The sequence below is a fragment of the Schistocerca cancellata genome, chromosome 2, assembly GCF_023864275.1.
Source record: "Schistocerca cancellata isolate TAMUIC-IGC-003103 chromosome 2, iqSchCanc2.1, whole genome shotgun sequence".
Lineage (NCBI taxonomy): Eukaryota > Metazoa > Arthropoda > Insecta > Orthoptera > Acrididae > Schistocerca > Schistocerca cancellata.
The window spans coordinates 4,463,774-4,490,106 of NC_064627.1; positions in this window are offsets into that span (position 1 = coordinate 4,463,774).

Below are 26,333 nucleotides of genomic sequence, written 5' to 3' on the forward strand. Positions count from 1 at the left end.
AATACATCGTCCTCCAGCCGACTTGACTCCATGGGTCTATTGCTGCCTCGGGCACCTTATGGCCGTTCTGCTGTGAGTCTAGATTATCGAATGGGACGAAAAACTGATAGTTACTTGTAACATCAGGGCCTCCTAATGACGATGGGTCACTCAAATTGCGTCCCGATTCAATACATCGTCCTCCAGCAGACTTGTCTCCATGGGTCTATTGCTGCCTCGGGCACCTTATTGCCGTTCTGCTGTGAGTCAAAGATTTTCGAATCGGACGGAAAACAGATAGTGAATTGTAACGTTCAGGGCCACCTAATGACGATGGATCACTCAAATTGCGTCCCGATTCAATACATCGTCCTCCAGCAGACTTGTCTCCATGGGTCTATTGCTGCCTCGGGCACCTTATGGCCGTTCTGCTGTGAGTCAAAGATTTTCGAATCGGACGAAAAACTGATAGTGAATTGTAACGTTCAGGGCCTCCTAATGCCGATGGAACACTCAAATTGCGTCCCGATTCAATACATCGTCCTCCAGCAGACTTGTCTCCATGGGTCTATTGCTGCCTCGGGCACCTTATGGTCGTTCTCCAGTGAGTCTAGATTATCGAATGGGACGAAAAACTGATAGTTAATTGTAACATTCAGGGCCTCCTAATGACGATGGCACACTCAAATTCCGTCCCGATTCAATACATCGTCCTCCAGCAGACTTGTCTCCATGGGTCTATTGCTGCCTCGGGCACCTTATGGCCGTTATACTGTGAGTCAAAGATTTTCGAATCGGACGAAAAACTGATAGTGAATTGTAACGTTCAGGGCCTCCTAATGGCGATGGAACACTCAAATTGCGTCCCGATTCAATACATCGTCCTCCAGCAGACTTGTCTCCATGGGTCTATTGCTGCCTCGGGCACCTTATGGCCGTTCTGCTGTGAGTCAAAGATTTTCGAATCGGACGAAAAACTGATAGTGAATTGTAACGTTCAGGGCCTCCTAATGCCGATGGAACACTCAAATTGCGTCCCGATTCAATACATCGTCCTCCAGCAGACTTGTCTCTATGGGTTTATTGCTGCCTCGGGCACCTTATGGCCGATCTGCTGTGACTCAAAGATTTTCAAATAGGACGAAAAGCTGATAGTGAATTGTACGTTCAGGGCCTCCTAATAACGATGGAACACTCAAATTGCGTCCCGATTCAATACATCGCCCTCCAGCAGACTTGTCTCCATGGGTCTATTGCTGCCTCGGGCACATTATGGCCGTTCTGCTGTGAGTCAAAGATTTTCGAATCGGACGAAAAACTGATAGTGAATTGTAACATTCAGGGCCACCTAATGACGATGAACCACACAAATTGCGTCCCGATTCAATACATCGTCCTCCAGCCGACTTGACTCCAATTGTCTATTGCTGCCTCGGGCACCTTATAGCCGTTCTGCTGTGAGTCTAGATTATCGAATGGGACGAAAAACTGATAGTTAATTGTAACTTTCAGGGCCTCCTAATGACAATGGACCACTCACACTGCGTCCCGATTCAATACATCGTCCTCCAGCAGACTTGTCTCCATGGGTCAATTGCTGCCTCGGGCACCTTATGGCCGTTCTGCTGTGAGTCAAAGATTTTTGAATCGGACGCAAAACTGATAGTGAATTGTAACGTTCAGGGGCACCTAATGACGACGGATCACTCAAATTGCTTCCCGATTCAATACATCGTCCTCCAGGAGACTTGTCTCCATTGGTCTATTGCTGCCTCGGGCACCTTATGGCCGTTCTGCTGTGAGTCAAACATTTTCGAATCTGACGAAAAACTGATAGTGAATTGTAACGTTCAGGGCCTCCTAATGACGATGGAACACTCAAATTGCGTCCCGATTCAATACATCGTCCTCCAGCAGACTTGTCTCCATGGGTGTATTGCTGCCTCGGGCACCTTATGGCCGTTATACTGTGAGTCAAAGATTTTCGAATCGGACGAAAAACTGATAGTGAATTGTAACGTTCAGGGCCTCCTAATGGCGATGGAACACTCAAATTGCGTCCCGATTCAATACATCGTCCTCCAGCAGACTTGTCTCCATGGGTCTATTGCTGCCTCGGGCACCTTATGGCCGTTCTGCTGTGAGTCTAGATTATCGAATGGGACGAAAAACTGATGGTGAATTGTAACTTTCAGGGCCACCTAATGACGATGGATCACTCAAATTGCGTCGCGATTCAATACAACGTCCTCCAGCAGACTTGTCTTCATGGGTCTATAGCTGCCTCGGGCACCTTATGTCCGTTCTGCTGTGAGTCTAGATTATCCAATGGGACGAAAAACTGATAGTTAATTGCAACATTCAGGGCCTTCCAATGACGATGGACCACACAAATTACGTCCCGATTCAATACATCGTCCTCCAGCCGACTTGACTCCATGGGTCTATTGCTGCCTCGGGCACCTTATGGCCGTTCTGCTGTGAGTCTAGATTATCGAATGGGACGAAAAACTGATAGTTAATTGTAACATCAGGGCCTCCTAATGACGATGGATCACTCAAATTGCGTCCCGATTCAATACATCGTCCTCCAGCAGACTTGTCTCCATGGGTCTATTGCTGCCTCGGGCACCTTATTGTCGTTCTGCTGTGAGTCAAAGATTTTCGAATCGGACGGAAAACAGATAGTGAATTGTAACGTTCCGGGCCACCTAATGACGATGGATCACTCAAATTGCGTCCCGATTCAATACATCGGCCTCCAGCAGACTTGTCTCCATGGGTCTATTGCTGCCTCGGGCACCTTATGGCCATTCTGCTGTGAGTCAAAGATTTTCGAATCGGACGAAAAACTGATAGTGAATTGTAACGTTCAGGACCTCCTAATGCCGATGGAACACTCAAATTGCGTCCCGATTCAATACATCGTCCTCCAGCAGACTTGTCTCCATGGGTCTATTGCTGCCTCGGGCACCTTATGGTCGTTCTCCAGTGAGTCTAGATTATCGAATGGGACGAAAAACTGATAGTTAATTGTAACATTCAGGGCCTCCTAATGACGATGGCACACTCAAATTGCGTCCCGATTCAATACATCGTCCTCCAGCAGACTTGTCTCCATGGGTCTATTGCTGCCTCGGGCACCTTATGGCCGTTCTGCTGTGAGTCTAGATTATCGAATGGGACGAAAAACTGATAGTGAATTGTAACGTTCAGGGCCACCTAATGACGATGGATCACTCAAATTGCGTCCCGATTCAATACAACGTCCTCCAGCAGACTTGTCTTCATGGGTCTATAGCTGCCTCGGGCACCTTATGGCCGTTCTGCTGTGAGTCTAGATTATCCAATGGGACGAAAAACTGATAGTTAATTGCAACATTCAGGGCCTTCCAATGACGATGGACCACACAAATTACGTCCCGATTCAATACATCGTCCTCCAGCCGACTTGTCTCCATGGGTCTATTGCTGCCTCGGGCACCTTATGGCCGTTATACTGTGAGTCAAAGATTTTCGAATCGGACGAAAAACTGATAGTGAATTGTAACGTTCAGGGCCTCCTAATGGCGATGGAACACTCAAATTGCGTCCCGATTCAATACATCGTCCTCCAGCAGACTTGTCTCCATGGGTCTATCGCTGCCTCGGGCACCTTATGGCCGTTCTGCTGTGAGTCAAAGATTTTCGAATCGGACGAAAAACTGATAGTGAATTGTAACGTTCAGGGCCTCCTAATGCCGATGGAACACTCAAATTGCGTCCCGATTCAATACATCGTCCTCCAGCAGACTTGTCTCTATGGGTTTATTGCTGCCTCGGGCACCTTATGGCCGATCTGCTGGGACTCAAAGATTTTCAAATAGGACGAAAAGCTGATAGTGAATTGTACGTTCAGGGCCTCCTAATAACGATGGAACACTCAAATTGCGTCCCGATTCAATACATCGCCCTCCAGCAGACTTGTCTCCATGGGTCTATTGCTGCCTCGGGCACATTATGGCCGTTCTGCTGTGAGTCAAAGATTTTCGAATCGGACGAAAAACTGATAGTGAATTGTAACATTCAGGGCCACCTAATGACGATGAACCACACAAATTGCGTCCCGATTCAAGACATCGTCCTCCAGCCGACTTGACTCCAATTGTCTATTGCTGCCTCGGGCACCTTATAGCCGTTCTGCTGTGAGTCTAGATTATCGAATGGGACGAAAAACTGATAGTTAATTGTAACTTTCAGGGCCTCCTAATGACGATGGACCACTCACATTGCGTCCCGATTCAATACATCGTCCTCCAGCAGACTTGTCTCCATGGGTCAATTGCTGCCTCGGGCACCTTATGGCCGTTCTGCTGTGAGTCAAAGATTTTCGAATCGGACGCAAAACTGATAGTGAATTGTAACGTTTAGGGGCACCTAATGACGACGGATCACTCAAATTGCTTCCCGATTCAATACATCGTCCTCCAGGAGACTTGTCTCCATGGGTCTATTGCTGCCTCGGGCACCTTATGGCCGTTCTGCTGTGAGTCAAAGATTTTCGAATCTGACGAAAAACTGATAGTGAATTGTAACGTTCAGGGCCTCCTAATGACGATGGAACACTCAAATTGCGTCCCGATTCAATACATCGTCCTCCAGCAGACTTGTCTCCATGGGTGTATTGCTGCCTCGGGCACCTTATGGCCGTTATACTGTGAGTCAAAGATTTTCGAATCGGACGAAAAACTGATAGTGAATTGTGACGTTCAGGGCCTCCTAATGGCGATGGAACACTCAAATTGCGTCCCGATTCAATACATCGTCCTCCAGCAGACTTGTCTCCATGGGTCTATTGCTGCCTCGGGCACCTTATGGCCGTTCTGCTGTGAGTCAAAGAGTTTCGAATCGGACGAAAAACTGATAGTGAATTGTAACGTTCAGGGCCTCCTAATGACGATGGAACACTCAAATTGCGTCCCGATTCAATACATCGTCCTGCAGCAGACTTGTCTCCATGGGTCTATTGCTGCCTCGGGCACCTTATGGCCGTTCTGCTGTGAGTCAAAGATTTTCGAATCTGACGAAAAACTGATAGTGAATAGTAACATTTTGGGCCACCTAATGACGATGGATCACTCAAATTGCGTCCCGATTCAATACATCGTCCTCCAGCCGACTTGACTCCATGGGTCTATTGCTGCCTCGGCCACCTTATGGCCGTTCTGCTGTGAGTCTAGATTATCGAATGGGACGAAAAACTGATAGTTAATTGTAACATTCAGGGCCTCCTAATGACGATGGAACAATCAAATTGCGTCCCGATTCAAAACATCGTCCTCCAGCAGACTTGTGTCCATGGGTCTATTGCTGCCTCGGGCACCTCATGGCCGTTCTGCTGCGAGTAAAAGATTTTCGAATCGGACGAAAAACTGATAGTGAATTGTAGCTTTCATGGCCACCTAATGACGATGGATCACGCAAATTGCGTCCCGATTCAATACATCGTCCTCCAGCCGACTTGTCTCCATCGGTCTATTGCTCCCTCGGGCACCTTATGGCCGTTATGCTGTGAGTCAAAGATTTTCGAATCGGACGAAAAACTGATAGTGAATTGTAACAATCAGGGCCACCTAATGACGATGGACCACACAAATTGCGTCCCGATTCAATACATCGTCCTCCAGCCAACTTGACTCCATGGGTCTATTGCTGCCTCGGGCACCTTATAGCCGTTCTGCTGTGAGTCTAGATTATCGAATGGGACGAAAAACTGATAGTTAATTGTAACATCAGGGCCTCCTAATGACGGTGGACCACTCAAATTGCGTCCCGATTCAATACATCGTCCTCCAGCAGACTTGTCTCCATGGGTCAATTGCTGCCTCGGGCACCTTATGGCCGTTCTGCTGTGAGTCAAAGATTTGCGAATCGGACGAAAAACTGATAGTGAATTGTAACTTTCAGGGGCACCTAATGACGACGGATCACTCAAATTGCTTCCCGATTCAATACATCGTCTTCCAGGAGTCTTGTCTCCATTGGTCTATTGCTGCCTCGGGCACCTTATGGCCGTTCTGCTGTGAGTCAAAGATTTTCGAATCGGACGAAAAACTGATAGTGAATTGTAACGTTCAGGGCCACCTAATGATGATGGATCACTCAAATTGCGCTCCGATTCAATACATCGTCCTCCAGCCGACTTGTCTCCATGGGTCTATTGCTGCCTCGGGCACCTTAGGGCCGTTCTGCTGTGAGTCAAAGATTTTGGAATCGGACGAAAAACTGATAGTGAATTGTACCATTGAGGGCCACCTAATGACGATGGATCACTCAACTTGCGTCCCGATTCAATACATCGTCCTCCAGCCGACTTGTCTCCATGGGTCTATTGCTGCATCGGGCACCTTAAGGCCGTTCTGCTGTGAGTCAAAGATTTTCGAAACGGACGAAAAACTGATAGTGAATTGTAACATTCAGGGCCACCTAATGACGATGAACCACACAAATTGCGTCCCGATTCAATACATCGTCCTCCAGCCGACTTGACTCCAATTGTCTATTGCTGCCTCGGGCACCTTATGGCCGTTCCGCTGTGAGACTAGATTATCGAATGGGACGAAAAACTGATAGTGAATTCTAACGTTCAGGGCCAGCTAATGACGATGGATCACTCAAATTGCGTCCCGATTCAATACATCGTCCTCCAGCAGACTTGTCTTCATGGGTCTATTGCTGCCTCGGGCACCTTATGGCCGTTCTGCTGTGAGTCTAGATTATCGAATGGGACGAAAAACTGATAGCTAATTGTAACATTCAGGGCCTCCTAATGACGATGGAACACACAAATTGCGTCCCGATTCAATACATCGTCCTCCAGCCGGCTGGACTCCATGGGTCTATTGCTGCCTCGGGCAACTTATGGCCGTTCTGCTGTGAGTCTAGATTATCGAATGGGACGAAAAACTGATAGTTAATTGTAACATCAGGGCCTCCTAATGACGATGGAACACTCAAATTGCGTCCAGATTCAATACATCGTCCTCCAGCAGACTTGTCTCCATGGGTCTAATGCTGCCTCGGGCACCTTATGGCCGTTCTGCTGTGAGTCAAAGATTTTCGAATCGGACGAAAAACTGATAGTGAATTGTAACGTTCAGGGCCACCTAATGATGATGGAGCACTCAAATTGCGCCCCGATTCAATACATCGTCCTCCAGCCGACTTGTCTCCATGGGTCTATTGCTGCCTCGGGCACCTTATGGCCGTTCTGCTGTGAGTCAAAGAGTTTCGAATCGGACGAAAAACTGATAGTGAATTGTAACGTTCAGGGCCTCCTAATGACGATGGAACACTCAAATTGCGTCCCGATTCAATACATCGTCCTGCAGCAGACTTGTCTCCATGGGTCTATTGCTGCCTCGGGCACCTTATGGCCGTTCTGCTGTGAGTCAAAGATTTTCGAATCTGACGAAAAACTGATAGTGAATAGTAACATTTTGGGCCACCTAATGACGATGGATCACTCAAATTGCGTCCCGATTCAATACATCGTCCTCCAGCCGACTTGACTCCATGGGTCTATTGCTGCCTCGGCCACCTTATGGCCGTTCTGCTGTGAGTCTAGATTATCGAATGGGACGAAAAACTGATAGTTAATTGTAACATTCAGGGCCTCCTAATGACGATGGAACAATCAAATTGCGTCCCGATTCAAAACATCGTCCTCCAGCAGACTTGTGTCCATGGGTCTATTGCTGCCTCGGGCACCTCATGGCCGTTCTGCTGCGAGTCAAAGATTTTCGAATCGGACGAAAAACTGATAGTGAATTGTAGCTTTCATGGCCACCTAATGACGATGGATCACGCAAATTGCGTCCCGATTCAATACATCGTCCTCCAGCCGACTTGTCTCCATCGGTCTATTGCTCCCTCGGGCACCTTATGGCCGTTATGCTGTGAGTCAAAGATTTTCGAATCGGACGAAAAACTGATAGTGAATTGTAACAATCAGGGCCACCTAATGACGATGGACCACACAAATTGCGTCCCGATTCAATACATCGTCCTCCAGCCAACTTGACTCCATGGGTCTATTGCTGCCTCGGGCACCTTATAGCCGTTCTGCTGTGAGTCTAGATTATCGAATGGGACGAAAAACTGATAGTTAATTGTAACATCAGGGCCTCCTAATGACGGTGGACCACTCAAATTGCGTCCCGATTCAATACATCGTCCTCCAGCAGACTTGTCTCCATGGGTCAATTGCTGCCTCGGGCACCTTATGGCCGTTCTGCTGTGAGTCAAAGATTTGCGAATCGGACGAAAAACTGATAGTGAATTGTAACTTTCAGGGGCACCTAATGACGACGGATCACTCAAATTGCTTCCCGATTCAATACATCGTCTTCCAGGAGTCTTGTCTCCATTGGTCTATTGCTGCCTCGGGCACCTTATGGCCGTTCTGCTGTGAGTCAAAGATTTTCGAATCGGACGAAAAACTGATAGTGAATTGTAACGTTCAGGGCCACCTAATGATGATGGATCACTCAAATTGCGCTCCGATTCAATACATCGTCCTCCAGCCGACTTGTCTCCATGGGTCTATTGCTGCCTCGGGCACCTTATGGCCGTTCTGCTGTGAGTCAAAGATTTTGGAATCGGACGAAAAACTGATAGTGAATTGTACCATTGAGGGCCACCTAATGACGATGGATCACTCAACTTGCGTCCCGATTCAATACATCGTCCTCCAGCCGACTTGTCTCCATGGGTCTATTGCTGCATCGGGCACCTTAAGGCCGTTCTGCTGTGAGTCAAAGATTTTCGAAACGGACGAAAAACTGATAGTGAATTGTAACATTCAGGGCCACCTAATGACGATGGACCACACAAATTGCGTCCCGATTCAATACATCGTCCTCCAGCCGACTTGACTCCATGGGTCTATTGCTGCCTCGGCCACCTTATGGCCGTCCTGCTGTGAGTCTAGATTATCGAATGGGACGAAAAACTGATAGTTAATTGTAACATTCGGGGCCTCCTAATGACGATGGAACAATGAAATTGCGTCCCGATTCAAAACATCGTCCTCCAGCAGACTTGTGTCCATGGGTCTATTGCTGCCTCGGGCACCTCATGGCCGTTCTGCTGTGAGTCAAAGATTTTCGAATCGGACGAAAAACTGATAGTGAATTGTAGCTTTCATGGCTACCTAATGACGATGGATCACGCAAATTGCGTCCCGATTCAATACATCGTCCTCCAGCCGACTTGTCTCCATCGGTCTATTTCTCCCTCGGGCACCTTATGGCCGTTATGCTGTGAGTCAAAGATTTTCGAATCGGACGAAAAACTGATAGTGAATTGTAACATTCAGGGCCACCTAATGACGATGGACCACACAAATTGCGTCCCGATTCAATACATCGTCCTCCAGCCAACTTGACTCCATGGGTCTATTGCTGCCTCGGGCACCTTATAGCCGTTCTGCTGTGAGTCTAGATTATCGAATGGGACGAAAAACTGATAGTTAATTGTAACTTTCAGGGCCTCCTAATGACGATGGACCACTCAAATTGCGTCCCGATTCAATACATCGTCCTCCAGCAGACTTGTCTCCATGGGTCAATTGCTGCCTCGGGCACCTTATGGCCGTTCTGCTGTGAGTCAAAGATTTTCGAATCGGACGAAAAACTGATAGTGAATTGTAACGTTCAGGGGCACCTAATGACGACGGATCACTCAAATTGCTTCCCGATTCAATACATCGTCCTCCAGGAGACTTGTCTCCATTGGTCTATTGCTGCCTCGGGCACCTTTTGGCCGTTCTGCTGTGAGTCAAAGATTTTCGAATCTGACGAAAAACTGATAGTGAATTGTAACGTTCAGGGCCTCCTAATGACGATGGAACACTCAAATTGCGTCCCGATTCAATACATCGTCCTCCAGCAGACTTGTCTCCATGGGTCTATTGCTGCCTCGGGCACCTTATGGCCGTTATACTGTGAGTCAAAGATTTTCGAATCGGACGAAAAACTGATAGTCAATTGTAACGTTCAGGGACTCCTAATGGCGATGGAACACTCAAATTGCGTCCCGATTCAATACATCGTCCTCCAGCAGACTTGTCTCCATGGGTCTATTGCTGCCTCGGGCACCTTATGGCCGTTCTGCTGTGAGTCAAAGATTTTCGAATCGGACGAAAAACTGATAGTGAATTGTAACGTTCAGGGCCACCTAATGATGATGGATCACTCAAATTGCGCCCGGATTCAATACATCGTCCTCCAGCCGACTTGTCTCCATGGGTCTATTGCTGCCTCGGGCACCTTATGGCCGTTCTGCTGTGAGTCAAAGATTTTGGAATCGGACGAAAAACTGATAGTGAATTGTACCATTGAGGGCCACCTAATGACGATGGATCACTCAACTTGCGTCCCGATTCAATACATCGTCCTCCAGCCGACTTGTCTCCATGGGTCTATTGCTGCATCGGGCACCTTAAGGCCGTTCTGCTGTGAGTCAAAGATTTTCGAAACGGACGAAAAACTGATAGTGATTTGTAACATTCAGGGCCACCTAATGACGATGGACCACACAAATTGCGTCCCGATTCAATACATCGTCCTCCAGCCGACTTGACTCCATGGGTCTATTGCTGCCTCGGCCACCTTATGGCCGTTCTGCTGTGAGTCTAGATTATCGAATGGGACGAAAAACTGATAGTTAATTGTAACATTCAGGGCCTCCTAATGACGATGGAACAATGAAATTGCGTCCCGATTCAATACATCGTCCTCCAGCAGACTTGTGTCCATGGGTCTATTGCTGCCTCGGGCACCTCATGGCCGTTCTGCTGTGAGTCAAAGATTTTCGAATCGGACGAAAAACTGATAGTGAATTGTAGCTTTCATGGCCACCTAATGACGATGGATCACGCAAATTGCGTCCCGATTCAATACATCGTCCTCCAGCCGACTTGTCTCCATCGGTCTATTGCTCCCTCGGGCACCTTATGGCCGTTATGCTGTGAGTCAAAGATTTTCGAATCGGACGAAAAACTGATAGTGAATTGTAACATTCAGGGCCACCTAATGACGATGGACCACACAAATTGCGTCCCGATTCAATACATCGTCCTCCAGCCAACTTGACTCCATGGGTCTATTGCTGCCTCGGGCACCTTATAGCCGTTCTGCTGTGAGTCTAGATTATCGAATGGGACGAAAAACTGATAGTTAATTGTAACTTTCAGGGCCTCCTAATGACGATGGACCACTCAAATTGCGTCCCGATTCAATACATCGTCCTCCAGCAGACTTGTCTCCATGGGTCAATTGCTGCCTCGGGCACCTTATGGCCGTTCTGCTGTGAGTCAAAGATTTTCGAATCGGACGAAAAACTGATAGTGAATTGTAACGTTCAGGGGCACCTAATGACGACGGATCACTCAAATTGCTTCCCGATTCAATACATCGTCCTCCAGGAGACTTGTCTCCATTGGTCTATTGCTGCCTCGGGCACCTAATGGCCGTTCTGCTGTGAGTCAAAGATTTTCGAATCTGACGAAAAACTGATAGTGAATTGTAACGTTCAGGGCCTCCTAATGACGATGGAACACTCAAATTGCGTCCCGATTCAATACATCGTCCTCCAGCAGACTTGTCTCCATGGGTCTATTGCTGCCTCGGGCACCTTATGGCCGTTATACTGTGAGTCAAAGATTTTCGAATCGGACGAAAAACTGATAGTGAATTGTAACGTTCAGGGCCTCCTAATGGCGATGGAACACTCAAATTGCGTCCCGATTCAATACATCGTCCTCCAGCAGACTTGTCTCCATGGGTCTATTGCTGCCTCGGGCACCTTATGGCCGTTCTGCTGTGAGTCAAAGATTTTCGAATCGGACGAAAAACTGATAGTGAATTGTAACGTTCAGGGCCACCTAATGACGATGGAACACTCAAATTGCGTCCCAATTCAATACATCGTCCTCCAGCCGACTTGTCTCCATGGGTCTATTGCTGCCTCGGGCACCTTATGGCCGTTCTGCTGTAGGTCTAGATTATCGAATGGGACGAAAAACTGATAGTGAATTGTAACGTTCAGGGCCACCTAATGACGATGGAAAACTCAAATTGCGTCCCGATTCAATACATCGTCCTCCAGCAGACGTGTCTCCATTGGTCTATTGCTGCCTCGGGCACCTTATGGCCGTTCTGCTGTTAGTCAAAGATTTTCGAATCGGACGAAAAACTGATAGTGAATTGTAACGTTCAGGGCCTCCTAATGACGATGGATCACTCAAATTGCGTCCCGATTCAATACCTCGTCCTCCAGCAGAGTTGTCTCCATGGGTCTATTGCTGCTTCGGGCGCCTTATGGCCGTTCTGCAGTGAGTCAAATATTTTCGAATCGGACGAAAAACTGATAGTGAATTGTCACGTTCAGGGCCTCCTAATGACGATGGAACACTCAAATTGCGTCCCTATGCAATACATAGTCCTCCAGCAGTCTTGTCTCCATGGGTCTACTGCTGCCTCGGGCACCTTATGGCCGTTCTGCTGTAGGTCTAGATTATCGAATGGGACGAAAAACTGATAGAGAATTGTAACGTTCAGGGCCACCTAATGACGATAGATCACTCAAATTGCGTCCCGATTCAATACATCGTCCTCCAGCAGACTTGTCTCCATGGGTCTATTGCTGCCTCGGGGACCTTATGGCCGTTCTGCTGTGAGTCAAAGATTTTCGAATCGGACGAAAAACTGATAGTGAATTGTCACGTTCAGGGCCTCCTAATGACGATGGAACACTCAAATTGCGTCCCGATTCAATACCTCGTCCTCCAGCATACTTGACTCCATGGGTCTATTGCTGCCTCGGGCACCTTATGGCCGTTCTGCTGTGAGTCAAAGATTTTCGAATCGGACGAAAAACTGATAGTGAATTGAAACGTTCAGGGCCTCCTAATGACGATGGAACACTCAAATTGCGTCCCAATTCAATACATCGTCCTCCAGCAGACTTGTCTCCATGGGTCTATTGCTGCCTCGGGCACCTTATGGCCGTTCTTCTGTGAGTCAAAGATTTTCGAATCGGACGAAAAACTGATAGTGAATTGTAACGTTCAGGGCCACCTAATGACGATGAATCACTCAAATTGCGTCCCGATTCAATACATCGTCCACCAGCAGACTTGTCTCCAAGGGTCTATTGCTGCCTCGGGCACCTTATGGCCGTTCTGCTGTGAGTCAAAGATTTTCGAATCGGACGAATAACTGATAGTGAATTGTAACTTTCAGGGCCACCTAATGACGATGGATCACTCAAATTGCGTCCCGATTCAATACATCGTCCTCCAGCCGACTTGTCTCCATGGGTCTATTGCTGCCTCGGGCACCTTATGGCCGTTCTGCTGTAGGTCTAGATTATCGAATGGGACGAAAAACTGATAGTGAATTGTAACGTTCAGGGCCACCTAATGAGGATGGATAACTCAAATTGCGTCCCGATTCAATACATCGTCCTCCAGCAGACGTGTCTCCATTGGTCTATTGCTGCCTCGGGCACCTTATGGCCGTTCTGCTGTTAGTCAAAGATTTTCGAATCGGACGAAAAACTGATAGTGAATTGTAACGTTCAGGGCCTCCTAATGACGATGGATCACTCAAATTGCGTCCCGATTCAATACCTCGTCCTCCAGCAGACTTGTCTCCATGGGTCTATTGCTGCTTCGGGCGCCTTATGGCCGTTCTGCAGTGAGTCAAAGATTTTCGAATCGGACGAAAAACTGATAGTGAATTGTCACGTTCAGGGCCTCCTAATGACGATGGAACACTCAAATTGCGTCCCTATGCAATACATAGTCCTCCAGCAGTCTTGTCTCCATGGGTCTATTGCTGCCTCGGGCACCTTATGGCCGTTCTGCTGTAGGTCTAGATTATCGAATGGGACGAAAAACTGATAGAGAATTGTAACGTTCAGGGCCACCTAATGACGATGGATCACTCAAATTGCGTCCCGATTCAATACATCGTCCTCCAGCAGACGTGTCTCCATTGGTCTATTGCTGCCTCGGGCACCTTATGGCCGTTCTGCTGTTAGTCAAAGATTTTCGAATCGGACGAAAAACTGATAGTGAATTGTAACGTTCAGGGCCTCCTAATGACGATGGATCACTCAAATTGCGTCCCGATTCAATACCTCGTCCTCCGGCAAACTTGTCTCCATGGGTCTATTGCTGCCTCGGGCACCTTATGGCCGTTCTGCTGTGAGTCAAAGATTTTCGAATCGGACGAAAAACTGATAGTGAATTGTCACGTTCAGGGCCACCTAATGACGATGGATCACTCAAATTGCGTCCCGATTCAATACATCGTCCTCCAGGAGACTTGTCTCCATTGGTCTATTGCTGCCTCGGGCACCTTATGGCCGTTCTGCTGTGAGTCAAAGATTTGCGAATCGGACGAAAAACTGATAGTGAATTGTAACGTTCAGGGCCTCCTAATGACGATGGAACACTCAAATTGCGTCCCGATTCAATACATCGTCCTCCAGCAGACTTGTCTCCATGGGTCTATTGCTGCCTCGGGCACCTTATGGCCGTTATACTGTGAGTCAAAGATTTTCGAATCGGACGAAAAACTGATAGTGAATTGTAACGTTCAGGGCCTCCTAATGGCGATGGAACACTCAAATTGCGTCCCGATTCAATACATCGTCCTCCAGCAGACTTGTCTCCATGGGTCTATTGCTGCCTCGGGCACCTTATGGCCGTTCTGCTGTGAGTCAAAGATTTTCGAATCGGACGAAAAACTGATAGTGAATTGTAACGTTCAGGGCCACCTAATGACGATAGATCACTCAAATTGCGTCCCGATTCAATACATCGTCCTCCAGCAGACTTGTCTCCATGGGTCTATTGCTGCCTCGGGGACCTTATGGCCGTTCTGCTGTGAGTCAAAGATTTTCGAATCGGACGAAAAACTGATAGTGAATTGTCACGTTCAGGGCCTCCTAATGACGATGGAACACTCAAATTGCGTCCCGATTCAATACCTCGTCCTCCAGCATACTTGACTCCATGGGTCTATTGCTGCCTCGGGCACCTTATGGCCGTTCTGCTGTGAGTCAAAGATTTTCGAATCGGACGAAAAACTGATAGTGAATTGAAACGTTCAGGGCCTCCTAATGACGATGGAACACTCAAATTGCGTCCCAATTCAATACATCGTCCTCCAGCAGACTTGTCTCCATGGGTCTATTGCTGCCTCGGGCACCTTATGGCCGTTCTTCTGTGAGTCAAAGATTTTCGAATCGGACGAAAAACTGATAGTGAATTGTAACGTTCAGGGCCACCTAATGACGATGAATCACTCAAATTGCGTCCCGATTCAATACATCGTCCACCAGCAGACTTGTCTCCAAGGGTCTATTGCTGCCTCGGGCACCTTATGGCCGTTCTGCTGTGAGTCAAAGATTTTCGAATCGGACGAATAACTGATAGTGAATTGTAACTTTCAGGGCCACCTAATGACGATGGATCACTCAAATTGCGTCCCGATTCAATACATCGTCCTCCAGCCGACTTGTCTCCATGGGTCTATTGCTGCCTCGGGCACCTTATGGCCGTTCTGCTGTAGGTCTAGATTATCGAATGGGACGAAAAACTGATAGTGAATTGTAACGTTCAGGGCCACCTAATGAGGATGGATAACTCAAATTGCGTCCCGATTCAATACATCGTCCTCCAGCAGACGTGTCTCCATTGGTCTATTGCTGCCTCGGGCACCTTATGGCCGTTCTGCTGTTAGTCAAAGATTTTCGAATCGGACGAAAAACTGATAGTGAATTGTAACGTTCAGGGCCTCCTAATGACGATGGATCACTCAAATTGCGTCCCGATTCAATACCTCGTCCTCCAGCAGACTTGTCTCCATGGGTCTATTGCTGCTTCGGGCGCCTTATGGCCGTTCTGCAGTGAGTCAAAGATTTTCGAATCGGACGAAAAACTGATAGTGAATTGTCACGTTCAGGGCCTCCTAATGACGATGGAACACTCAAATTGCGTCCCGATGCAATACATAGTCCTCCAGCAGTCTTGTCTCCATGGGTCTATTGCTGCCTCGGGCACCTTATGGCCGTTCTGCTGTAGGTCTAGATTATCGAATGGGACGAAAAACTGATAGAGAATTGTAACGTTCAGGGCCACCTAATGACGATGGATCACTCAAATTGCGTCCCGATTCAATACATCGTCCTCCAGCAGACGTTTCTCCATTGGTCTATTGCTGCCTCGGGCACCTTATGGCCGTTGTGCTGTTAGTCAAAGATTTTCGAGTCGGACGAAAAACTGATAGTGAATTGTAACGTTCAGGGCCTCCTAATGACGATGGATCACTCAAATTGCGTCCCGATTCAATCCCTCGTCTCCGGCAGACTTATCTCCATGGGCCTATTGCTGCCTCGGGCACCTTTTGGCCGTTCTGCTGTGAGTCAAAGATTTTCGAATCGGACGAAAAACTGATAGTGAATTGTCACGTTCAGGGCCACCTAATGACGATGGATCACTCAAATTGCGTCCCGATTCAATACATCGTCCTCCAGCCGACTTGTCTCTATGGGTTATTGCTGCCTCGGGCACCTTATGGCCGTTCTGCTGTGAGTCAAAGATTTTCGAATCGGACGAAAAACTGATAGTGAATTGTAACATTCAGGGCCACCTAATGACGATGGACCACACAAATTGCGTCCCGATTCAATACATCGTCCTCCAGCCAACTTGACTCCATGGGTCTATTGCTGCCTCGGGCACCTTATGGCCGTTATACTGTGAGTCAAAGATTTTGGAATCGGACGAAAAACTGATAGTGAATTGTAACGTTCAGGGCCTCCTAATTGCGATGGAACACTCAAATTGCGTCCCGATTCAATACATCGTCCTCCAGCAGACTTGTCTCCATGGGTCTATTGCTGCCTCGGGCACCTTATGGCCGTTCTGCTGTGAGTCAAAGATTTTCGAATCGGACGAAAAACTGATAGTGAATTGTAACGTTCAGGGCCACCTAATGACGATAGATCACTCAAATTGCGTCCCGATTCAATACATCGTCCTCCAGCAGACTTGTCTCCATGGGTCTATTGCTGCCTCGGGGACCTTATGGCCGTTCTGCTGTGAGTCAAAGATTTTCGAATCGGACGAAAAACTGATAGTGAATTGTCACGTTCAGGGCCTCCTAATGACGATGGAACACTCAAATTGCGTCCCGATTCAATACCTCGTCCTCCAGCATACTTGACTCCATGGGTCTATTGCTGCCTCGGGCACCTTATGGCCGTTCTGCTGTGAGTCAAAGATTTGCGAATCGGACGAAAAACTGATAGTGAATTGAAACGTTCAGGGCCTCATAATGACGATGGAACACTCAAATTGCGTCCCAATTCAATACATCGTCCACCAGCAGACTTGTCTCCATGGGTCTATTGCTGCCTCGGGCACCTTTTGGCCGTTCTGCTGTGAGTCAAAGATTTTCGAATCGGACGAATAACTGATAGTGAATTGTAACTTTCAGGGCCACCTAATGACGATGGATCACTCAAATTGCGTCCCGATTCAATACATCGTCCTCCAGGCGACTTGTCTCCATGGGTCTATTGCTGCCTCGGGCACCTTATGGCCGTTCTGCTGTAGGTCTAGATTATCGAATGGGACGAAAAACTGATAGTGAATTGTAACGTTCAGGGCCACCTAATGACGATGGATAACTCAAATTGCGTCCCGATTCAATACATCGTCCTCCAGCAGACGTGTCTCCATTGGTCTATTGCTGCCTCGGGCACCTTATGGCCGTTCTGCTGTTAGTCAAAGATTTTCGAATCGGACGGAAAACTGATAGTGAATTGTAACGTTCAGGGCCTCCTAATGACGATGGATCACTCAAATTGCGTCCCGATTCAATACCTCGTCCTCCAGCAGACTTGTCTCCATGGGTCTATTGCTGCTTCGGGCGCCTTATGGCCGTTCTGCAGTGAGTCAAAGATTTTCGAATCGGACGAAAAACTGATAGTGAATTGTCACGTTCAGGGCCTCCTAATGACGATGGAACACTCAAATTGCGTCCCGATGCAATACATAGTCCTCCAGCAGTCTTGTCTCCATGGGTCTATTGCTGCCTCGGGCACCTTATGGCCGTTCTGCTGTAGGTCTAGATTATCGAATGGGACGAAAAACTGATAGAGAATTGTAACGTTCAGGGCCACCTAATGACGATGGATCACTCAAATTGCGTCCCGATTCAATACATCGTCCTCCAGCAGACGTGTCTCCATTGGTCTATTGCTGCCTCGGGCACCTTATGGCCGTTGTGCTGTTAGTCAAAGATTTTCGAATCGGACGAAAAACTGATAGTGAATTGTAACGTTCAGGGCCTCCTAATGACGATGGATCACTCAAATTGCGTCCCGATTCAATACCTCGTCTCCGGCAGACTTATCTCCATGGGTCTATTGCTGCCTCGGGCACCTTATGGCCGTTCTGCTGTGAGTCAAAGATTTTCGAATCGGACGAAAAACTGATAGTGAATTGTAACATTCAGGGCCACCTAATGACGATGGACCACACAAATTGCGTCCCGATTCAATACATCGTCCTCCAGCCAACTTGACTCCATGGGTCTATTGCTGCCTCGGGCACCTTATGGCCGTTATACTGTGAGTCAAAGATTTTGGAATCGGACGAAAAACTGATAGTGAATTGTAACGTTCCGGGCCTCCTAATGGCGATGGAACACTCAAATTGCGTCCCGATTCAATACATCGTCCTCCAGCAGTCTTGTCTCCATGGGTCTATTGCTGCCTCGGGCACCTTATGGCCGTTCTGCTGTGAGTCAAAGATTTTCGAATCGGACGAAAAACTGATAGTGAAATGTAACGTTCAGGGCCACCTAATGACGATAGATCACTCAAATTGCGTCCCGATTCAATACATCGTCCTCCAGCAGACTTGTCTCCATGGGTCTATTGCTGCCTCGGGGACCTTATGGCCGTTCTGCTGTGAGTCAAAGATTTTCGAATCGGACGAAAAACTGATAGTGAATTGTCACGTTCAGGGCCTCCTAATGACGATGGAACACTCAAATTGCGTCCCGATTCAATACCTCGTCCTCCAGCATACTTGACTCCATGGGTCTATTGCTGCCTCGGGCACCTTATGGCCGTTCTGCTGTGAGTCAAAGATTTTCGAATCGGACGAAAAACTGATAGTGAATTGAAACGTTCAGGGCCTCCTAATGACGATGGAACACTCAAATTGCACCCAATTCAATACATCGTCCTCCAGCAGACTTGTCTCCATGGGTCTATTGCTGCCTCGGGCACCTTATGGCCATTCTGCTGCGAGTAAAAGATTTTCGAATCGGACGAAAAACTGATAGTGAATTGTAACGTTCAGGGCCACCTAATGACGATGAATCAATCAAATTGCGTCCCGATTCAATACATCGTCCACCAGCAGACTTGTCTCCATGGGTCTATTGCTGATTCGGGCACCTTATGGCCGTTCTGCTGTGAGTCAAAGATTTTCGAATCGGACGAATAAATGATAGTGAATTGTAACTTTCAGGGCCACCTAATGACGATGGATCACTCAAATTGCGTCCCGATTCAATACATCGTCCTCCAGGCGACTTGTCTCCATGGGTCTATTGCTGCCTCGGGCACCTTATGGCCGTTCTGCTGTAGGTCTAGATTATCGAATGGGACGAAAAACTGATAGTGAATTGTAACGTTCAGGGCCACCTAATGACGATGGATAACTCAAATTGCGTCCCGATTCAATACCTCGTCCTCCGGCAGACTTGTCTCCATGGGTCTATTGCTGCCTCGGGCACCTTATGGCCGTTCTGCTGTGAGTCAAGGATTTTCGAATCGGACGAAAAACTGATAGTGAATTGTCACGTTCAGGGCCACCTAATGACGATGGATCACTCAAATTGCGTCCCGATTCAATACATCGTCCTCCAGCCGACATGTCTCTATGGGTTATTGCTGCCTCGGGCACCTTATGGCCGTCCTGCTGTGACTCAAAGATTTTCGAATCGGACGAAAAACTGATAGTGAATTGTAACGTTCAGGGCCACCTAATGACGATGGATCACTCAAATTGCGTCCCGATTCAATACATCGTCCTCCAGGCGACTTGTCTCCATGGGTCTATTGCTGCCTCGGGCACCTTATGGCCGTTCTGCTGTAGGTCTAGATTATCGAATGGGACGAAAAACTGATAGTGAATTGTAACGTTCAGGGCCACCTAATGACGATGGATAACTCAAATTGCGTCCCGATTCAATACCTCGTCCTCCGGCAGACTTGTCTCCATGGGTCTATTGCTGCCTCGGGCACCTTATGGCCGTTCTGCTGTGAGTCACAGATTTTCGAATCGGACGAAAAACGAATAGTGAATTGAAACGTTCAGGGCCTCCTAATGACGATGGAACACTCAAATTGCGTCCCAATGTGTCTATTGCTGCCTCGGGCACCTTATGGCCGTTCTGCTGTGAGTCAAAGATTTTCGAATCGGACGAAAAACTGATAGTGAATTGTAACTTTCAGGAACACCTAATGACGATGGATCACTCAAATTGCGTCCCGATTCAATACATCGTCCTCCAGCCGACTTGTCTCCATGGGCGTATTGCTGCCTCGGGCACCTTATGGCCGTTCTGCTGTAGGTCTAGATTTTCGAATCGGACGAAAATCTGATAGTGAATTGTAACGTTCAGGGCCTCCTAATGACGATGGATCACTCAAATTGCGTCCCGATTCAATACCTCGTCCTCCGGCAGACTTGTCTCCATGGGTCTATTGCTGCCTCGGGCACCTTATGGCCGTTCTGCTGTGAGTCAAAGATTTTCGAATCGGACGAAAAACTGATAGTGAATTGTCACGTTCAGGGCCACCTAATGACGATGGATCACTCAAATTGCGTCCCGATTCAATACATCGTCCTCCAGCCGACTTGTCCCTATGGGTTATTGCTGCCTCGGGCACCTTACGGCCGTCCTGCTGTGACTCAAAGATTTTCGAATCGGACGAAAAACTGATAGTGAATTGTCACGTTCAGGGCCTCCCAATAACGATGGAACACTCAAATTGCGTCCCGATTCAATACCTCGTCCTCCGGCAGACTTGTCTCCATGGGTCTATTGCTGCCTCGGGCACCTTATGGCCGTTCTGCTGTGAGTCAAAGATTTTCGAATCGGACGAAAAACGGATAGTGAATTGAAACGTTCAGGGCCTCCTAATGACGATGGAACACTCAAATTGCGTCCCAATTCAATACATCGTCCTAGAGCAGACTTGTCTCCATGGGTCTATTGCTGCCTCGGGCACCTTATGGCCGTTCTGCTGTGAGTCAAAGATTTTCGAATCGGACGAAAAACTGATAGTGAATTGTAACTTTCAGGGCCACCAATGACGATGGATCACTCAAATTTCGTCCCGATTCAATACATCGTCCTCCAGCCGACTTGTCTCCATGGGTCTATTGCTGCCTCGGGCACCTTATGGCCGTTCTGCTGTAGGTCTAGATTATCGAATGGGACGAAAAACTGATAGTGAATTGTAACGTTCAGGGCCACCTAATGACGATGGATCACTCAAATTGCGTCCCGATTCAATACATCGTCCTCCAGCAGACGTGTCTCCATTTGTCTATTGCTGCCTCGGGCACCTTATCGCCGTTGTGCTGTTAGTCAAAGATTTTCGATTCGGACGAAAAACTGATAGTGAATTGTAACGTTCAGGGCCTCCTAATGACGATGGATCACTCGAATTGCGTCCCGATTCAATACCTCGTCCTCCAGCAGACTTGGCTCCATGGGTCTATTGCTGCCTCGGGAACCTTATGGCCGTTCTGCTGTGAGTCAAAGATTTTCGAATCGGACGAAAAACTGATAGCGAATTGTAACGGTCAGGGCCACCTAATGACGATCGATCACTCAAATTGCGTCCCGATTCAATACATCGTCCTCCAGAAGACTTGTCTCCATGGGTTATTGCTACCTCGGGCACCTTATGGCCGTTCTGCTGTGAGTCAAAGATTTTCGAATCGGACGAAAAACTGATAGTGAATTGTAACGTTCAGGGCCTCCTAATGACGATGGAACACTCTAAGTGCGTCCCGATTCAATACATCGTCCTCCAGCAGACTTGTCTCCATGGGTCTATTGCTGCCTCGGGCACCTTACGGCCGTTCTGCTGTGAGTCAAAGATTTTCGAATCGGCCGAAAAACTGATAGTGAATTGTAACATTCAGGGCCACCTATTGACGATGAACCACACAAATTGCGTCCCGATACAATACATCGTCCTCCAGCCAACTTGACTCCATGGGTCTATTGCTGCCTCGGGCACCCTATGGCCGTTCTGCTGTGAGTCTAGATTATCGAATGGGACGAAAAACTGATAGTGAATTGTCACGTTCAGGGCCACCTAATGACGATGGATCACTCAAATTGCGTCCCGATTCTATACATCGTCCTCCAGCAGACTTGTCTCCATGGGTCTATTGCTGCCTCGGGCACCTTATGGCCGTTTTGCTGTGAGTCAAATATATTCGAATCGGACGAAAAACTGATAGTGAATTGTAACTTTTAGGGCCACCTAATGACGATGGATCACTCAAATTGCGTCCCGATTCAATACATCATCTCCCAGCCGACCTGTCTCCATGAGTCTATTGCTGCCTCGGGCACCTTATGGCCGTTCTGCTGTGAGTCAAAGATTTTCGAATCGGACGAAAAACTGATAGTGAATTGTAACGTTCAGGGCCACCTAATGACGATGGATCACTCAAATTGCGTCCCGGTTCAATACCTCGTCCTCCAGCAGACTTGTCTCCATGGGTCTATTGCTGCCTCGGGCACCTTAAGGTCGTTCTCCCGTGAGTCTAGATTATCGAATGGGACGAAAAACTGATAGTTAATTGTAACATTCAGGGCCTCCTAATGACGATGGAACACTCAAATTGCGTTCCGATTCAATCCATCGTCCTCCAGCAGACTTGTCTCCATTGGTCTATTGCTGCCTCGGGCACCTTATGGCCGTTCTGCTGTGAGTCAAAGATTTTCGAATCGGACAAAAAAATGATGGTGAATTGTAACGTTCATGGCCACCTAATGACGATGGATCACTCAAATTGCGTCCCGATTCAATACATCGTCCTCCAGCAGATTTGTCTCCATTGGTCTATTGTTGCCTCGGGCACCTTATGGCCGTTCTGCTGTGAGTCAAAGATTTTCGAATCGGACGAAAAACTGATAGTGAATTGTAACGTTCAGGGCCACCTAATGACGATGGATCACTCAAATTGCGTCCCGATTCAATACATCGTCCTCCAGTAGACTTGTCTCCATGAGTCTATTGATGCCTCGGGCACCTTATGGCCGTTCTGCTGTGAGTCAAAGATTTTCGAATCGGACGAAAAACTGATAGTGAATTGTAACATTCAGAGCCACCTAATGACGATGGACCACACAAACTGCGTCCCGATTCAATACATCGTACTCCAGCCGACTTGACTCCATGGGTCTATTGCTGCCTCGGGCACCTTATGGCCGTTCTGCTGTGGGTCTAGATTATCGAATGGGACGAAAAACTGATAGTTAATTGTAACATTCAGGGCCTCCTAATGACGATGGACCACACAAATTGCGTCCCGATTCAATACATCGTCCTCCAGCCGACTGGACTCCATGGGTCTATTGCTGCCTCGGGCACCTTATGGCCGTTCTGCTGTGGGTCTAGATTATCGAATGGGACGAAAAACTGATAGTGAATTGTCACGTTCAGGGCCACCTAATGACGATGGATCACTCAAATTGCGTCCCGATTCTATACATCGTCCTCCAGTAGACGTGTCTCCATGGGTCTATTGCTGCCTCGGGCACCTTAGGGCCGTTTTGCTGTGAGTCAAAGATTTTCGAATCGGACGAAAAACTGATAGTGAATTGTAACTTTTAGGGCCACCTAATGACGATGGATCACTCTAATTGCGTCCCGATTCAATACATCATCCTCCAGCCGACTTGTCTCCATGAGTCTATTGCTGCCTCGGGCACCTTATGGTCGTTCTCCCGTGAGTCTAGATTATCGAATGGGACGAAAAACTGATAGTGAATTGTAGCTTTCAGGGCCACCTAATGACGATGGATCACGCAAATTGCGTCCCGATTCAATACATCGTCCTCCAGCCGACTTGTCTCCATGGGTCTATTGCTCCCCCGGGCACCTTATGGCCGTTATGCTGTGAGTCAAAGATTTTCGAATCGGACGAAAAACTGATAGTGAATTGTAACATTCAGGGCCACCTAATGACGATGGACCACACAAATTGCGTCCCGATTCAATACATCGTCCTCCAGCCGACTTGACTCCATGGGTCTATTGCTGCCTCGGACACCTTATGGCCGTTCTGCTGTGAGTCTACATTATCGAATGGGACGAAGAACTGATAGTTAATTGTAACATTCAGGGCCTCCTAATGACGATGGAACACTCAAATTGCGTCCCGATTCAATACATCGTCCTCCAGGAGACTTGTCTCCATTGGTCTATTGCTGCCTCGGGCACCTTATGGCCGTTCTGCTGTGAGTCAAAGATTTTCGAATCGGACGAAAAACTGATAGTGAATTGTAACGTTCAGTGCCTCCTAATGACGATGGAACACTCAAATTGCGTCCCGGTTCAATACCTCGTCCTCCAGCAGACTTGTCTCCATGGGTCTATTGCTGCCTCGGGCACCTTATGGTCGTTCTCCCGTGAGTCTAGATTATCGAATGGGACGAAAAAATGATAGTTAATAGTAACATTCAGGGCCTCCTAATGACGCTGGAACACTCAAATTGCGTTCCGATTCAATCCATCGTCCTCCAGCAGACTTATCTCCATTGGTCTATTGCTGCCTCGGGCACCTTATGGCCGTTCTGCTGTGAGTCAAAGATTTTCGAATCGGACGAATAACTGATAGGGAGTTGTAACTTTCAGGGCCACCTAATGACGATGGAACACTCAAATTGCGTCCCGATTCAATACATCGACCTCCAGCAGACTTGTCTCCATGGGTCTATTGCTGCCTCCGGCACCTTATGGCCCTTCTGCTGTGAGTCAAAGATTTTCGAATCGGACAAAAAACTGATGGTGAATTGTAACGTTCATGGCCACCTAATGACGATGGATCACTCAAATTGCGTCCCGATTCAATACATCATCCTCCAGCCGACTTGTCTCCATGAGTCTATTGCTGCCTCGGGCACCTTATGGTCGTTCTCCCGTGAGTCTAGATTATCGAATGGGACGAAAAACTGATAGTTAATTGTAACATTCAGGGCCTCCTAATGACGATGGAACACTCAAATTGCGTCCCGATTCAATAAGTCCTCCAGTACACTTGTCTCCATGGGTCTATTGCTGCCTCGGGCACCTCATGGCCGTTCTGCTGTGAGTCAAAGATTTTCGAACCGGACGAAAAACTGATAGTGAATTGTAGCTTTCAGGGCCACCTAATGACGATGGATCACGCAAATTGCGTCCCGATTCAATACATCGTCCTCCAGCCGACTTGTCTCCATGAGTCTATTGCTCCCCCGGGCACCTTATGGCCGTTATGCTGTGAGTCAAAGATTTTCGAATCGGACGAAAAACTGATAGTGAATTGTAACATTTAGGGCCACCTAATGACGATGGACCACACAAATTGCGTCCCGATTCAATACATCGTCCTCCAGCCGACTTGACTCCATGGGTCTATTGCTGCCTCGGACACCTTATGGCCGTTCTGCTGTGAGTCTACATTATCGAATGGGACGAAAAACTGATAGTTAATTGTAACATTCAGGGCCTCCTAATGACGATGGAACACTCAAATTGCGTCCCGATTCAATACATCGTCCTCCAGGAGACTTGTCTCCATTGGTCTATTGCTGCCTCGGGCACCTTATGGCCGTTCTGCTGTGAGTCAAAGATTTTCGAATCGGACGAAAAACTGATAGTGAATTGTAACGTTCAGTGCCTCCTAATGACGATGGAACACTCAAATTGCGTCCCGGTTCAATACCTCGTCCTCCAGCAGACTTGTCTCCATGGGTCTATTGCTGCCTCGGGCACCTTATGGTCGTTCTCCCGTGAGTCTAGATTATCGAATGGGACGACAAACTGATAGTTAATTGTAACATTCAGGGCCTCCTAATGACGATGGATCACTCAAATTGCGTTCCGATTCAATCCATCGTCCTCCAGCAGACTTGTCTCCATTGGTCTATTGCTGCCTCGGGCACCTTATGGCCGTTCTGCTGTGAGTCAAAGATTTTCGAATC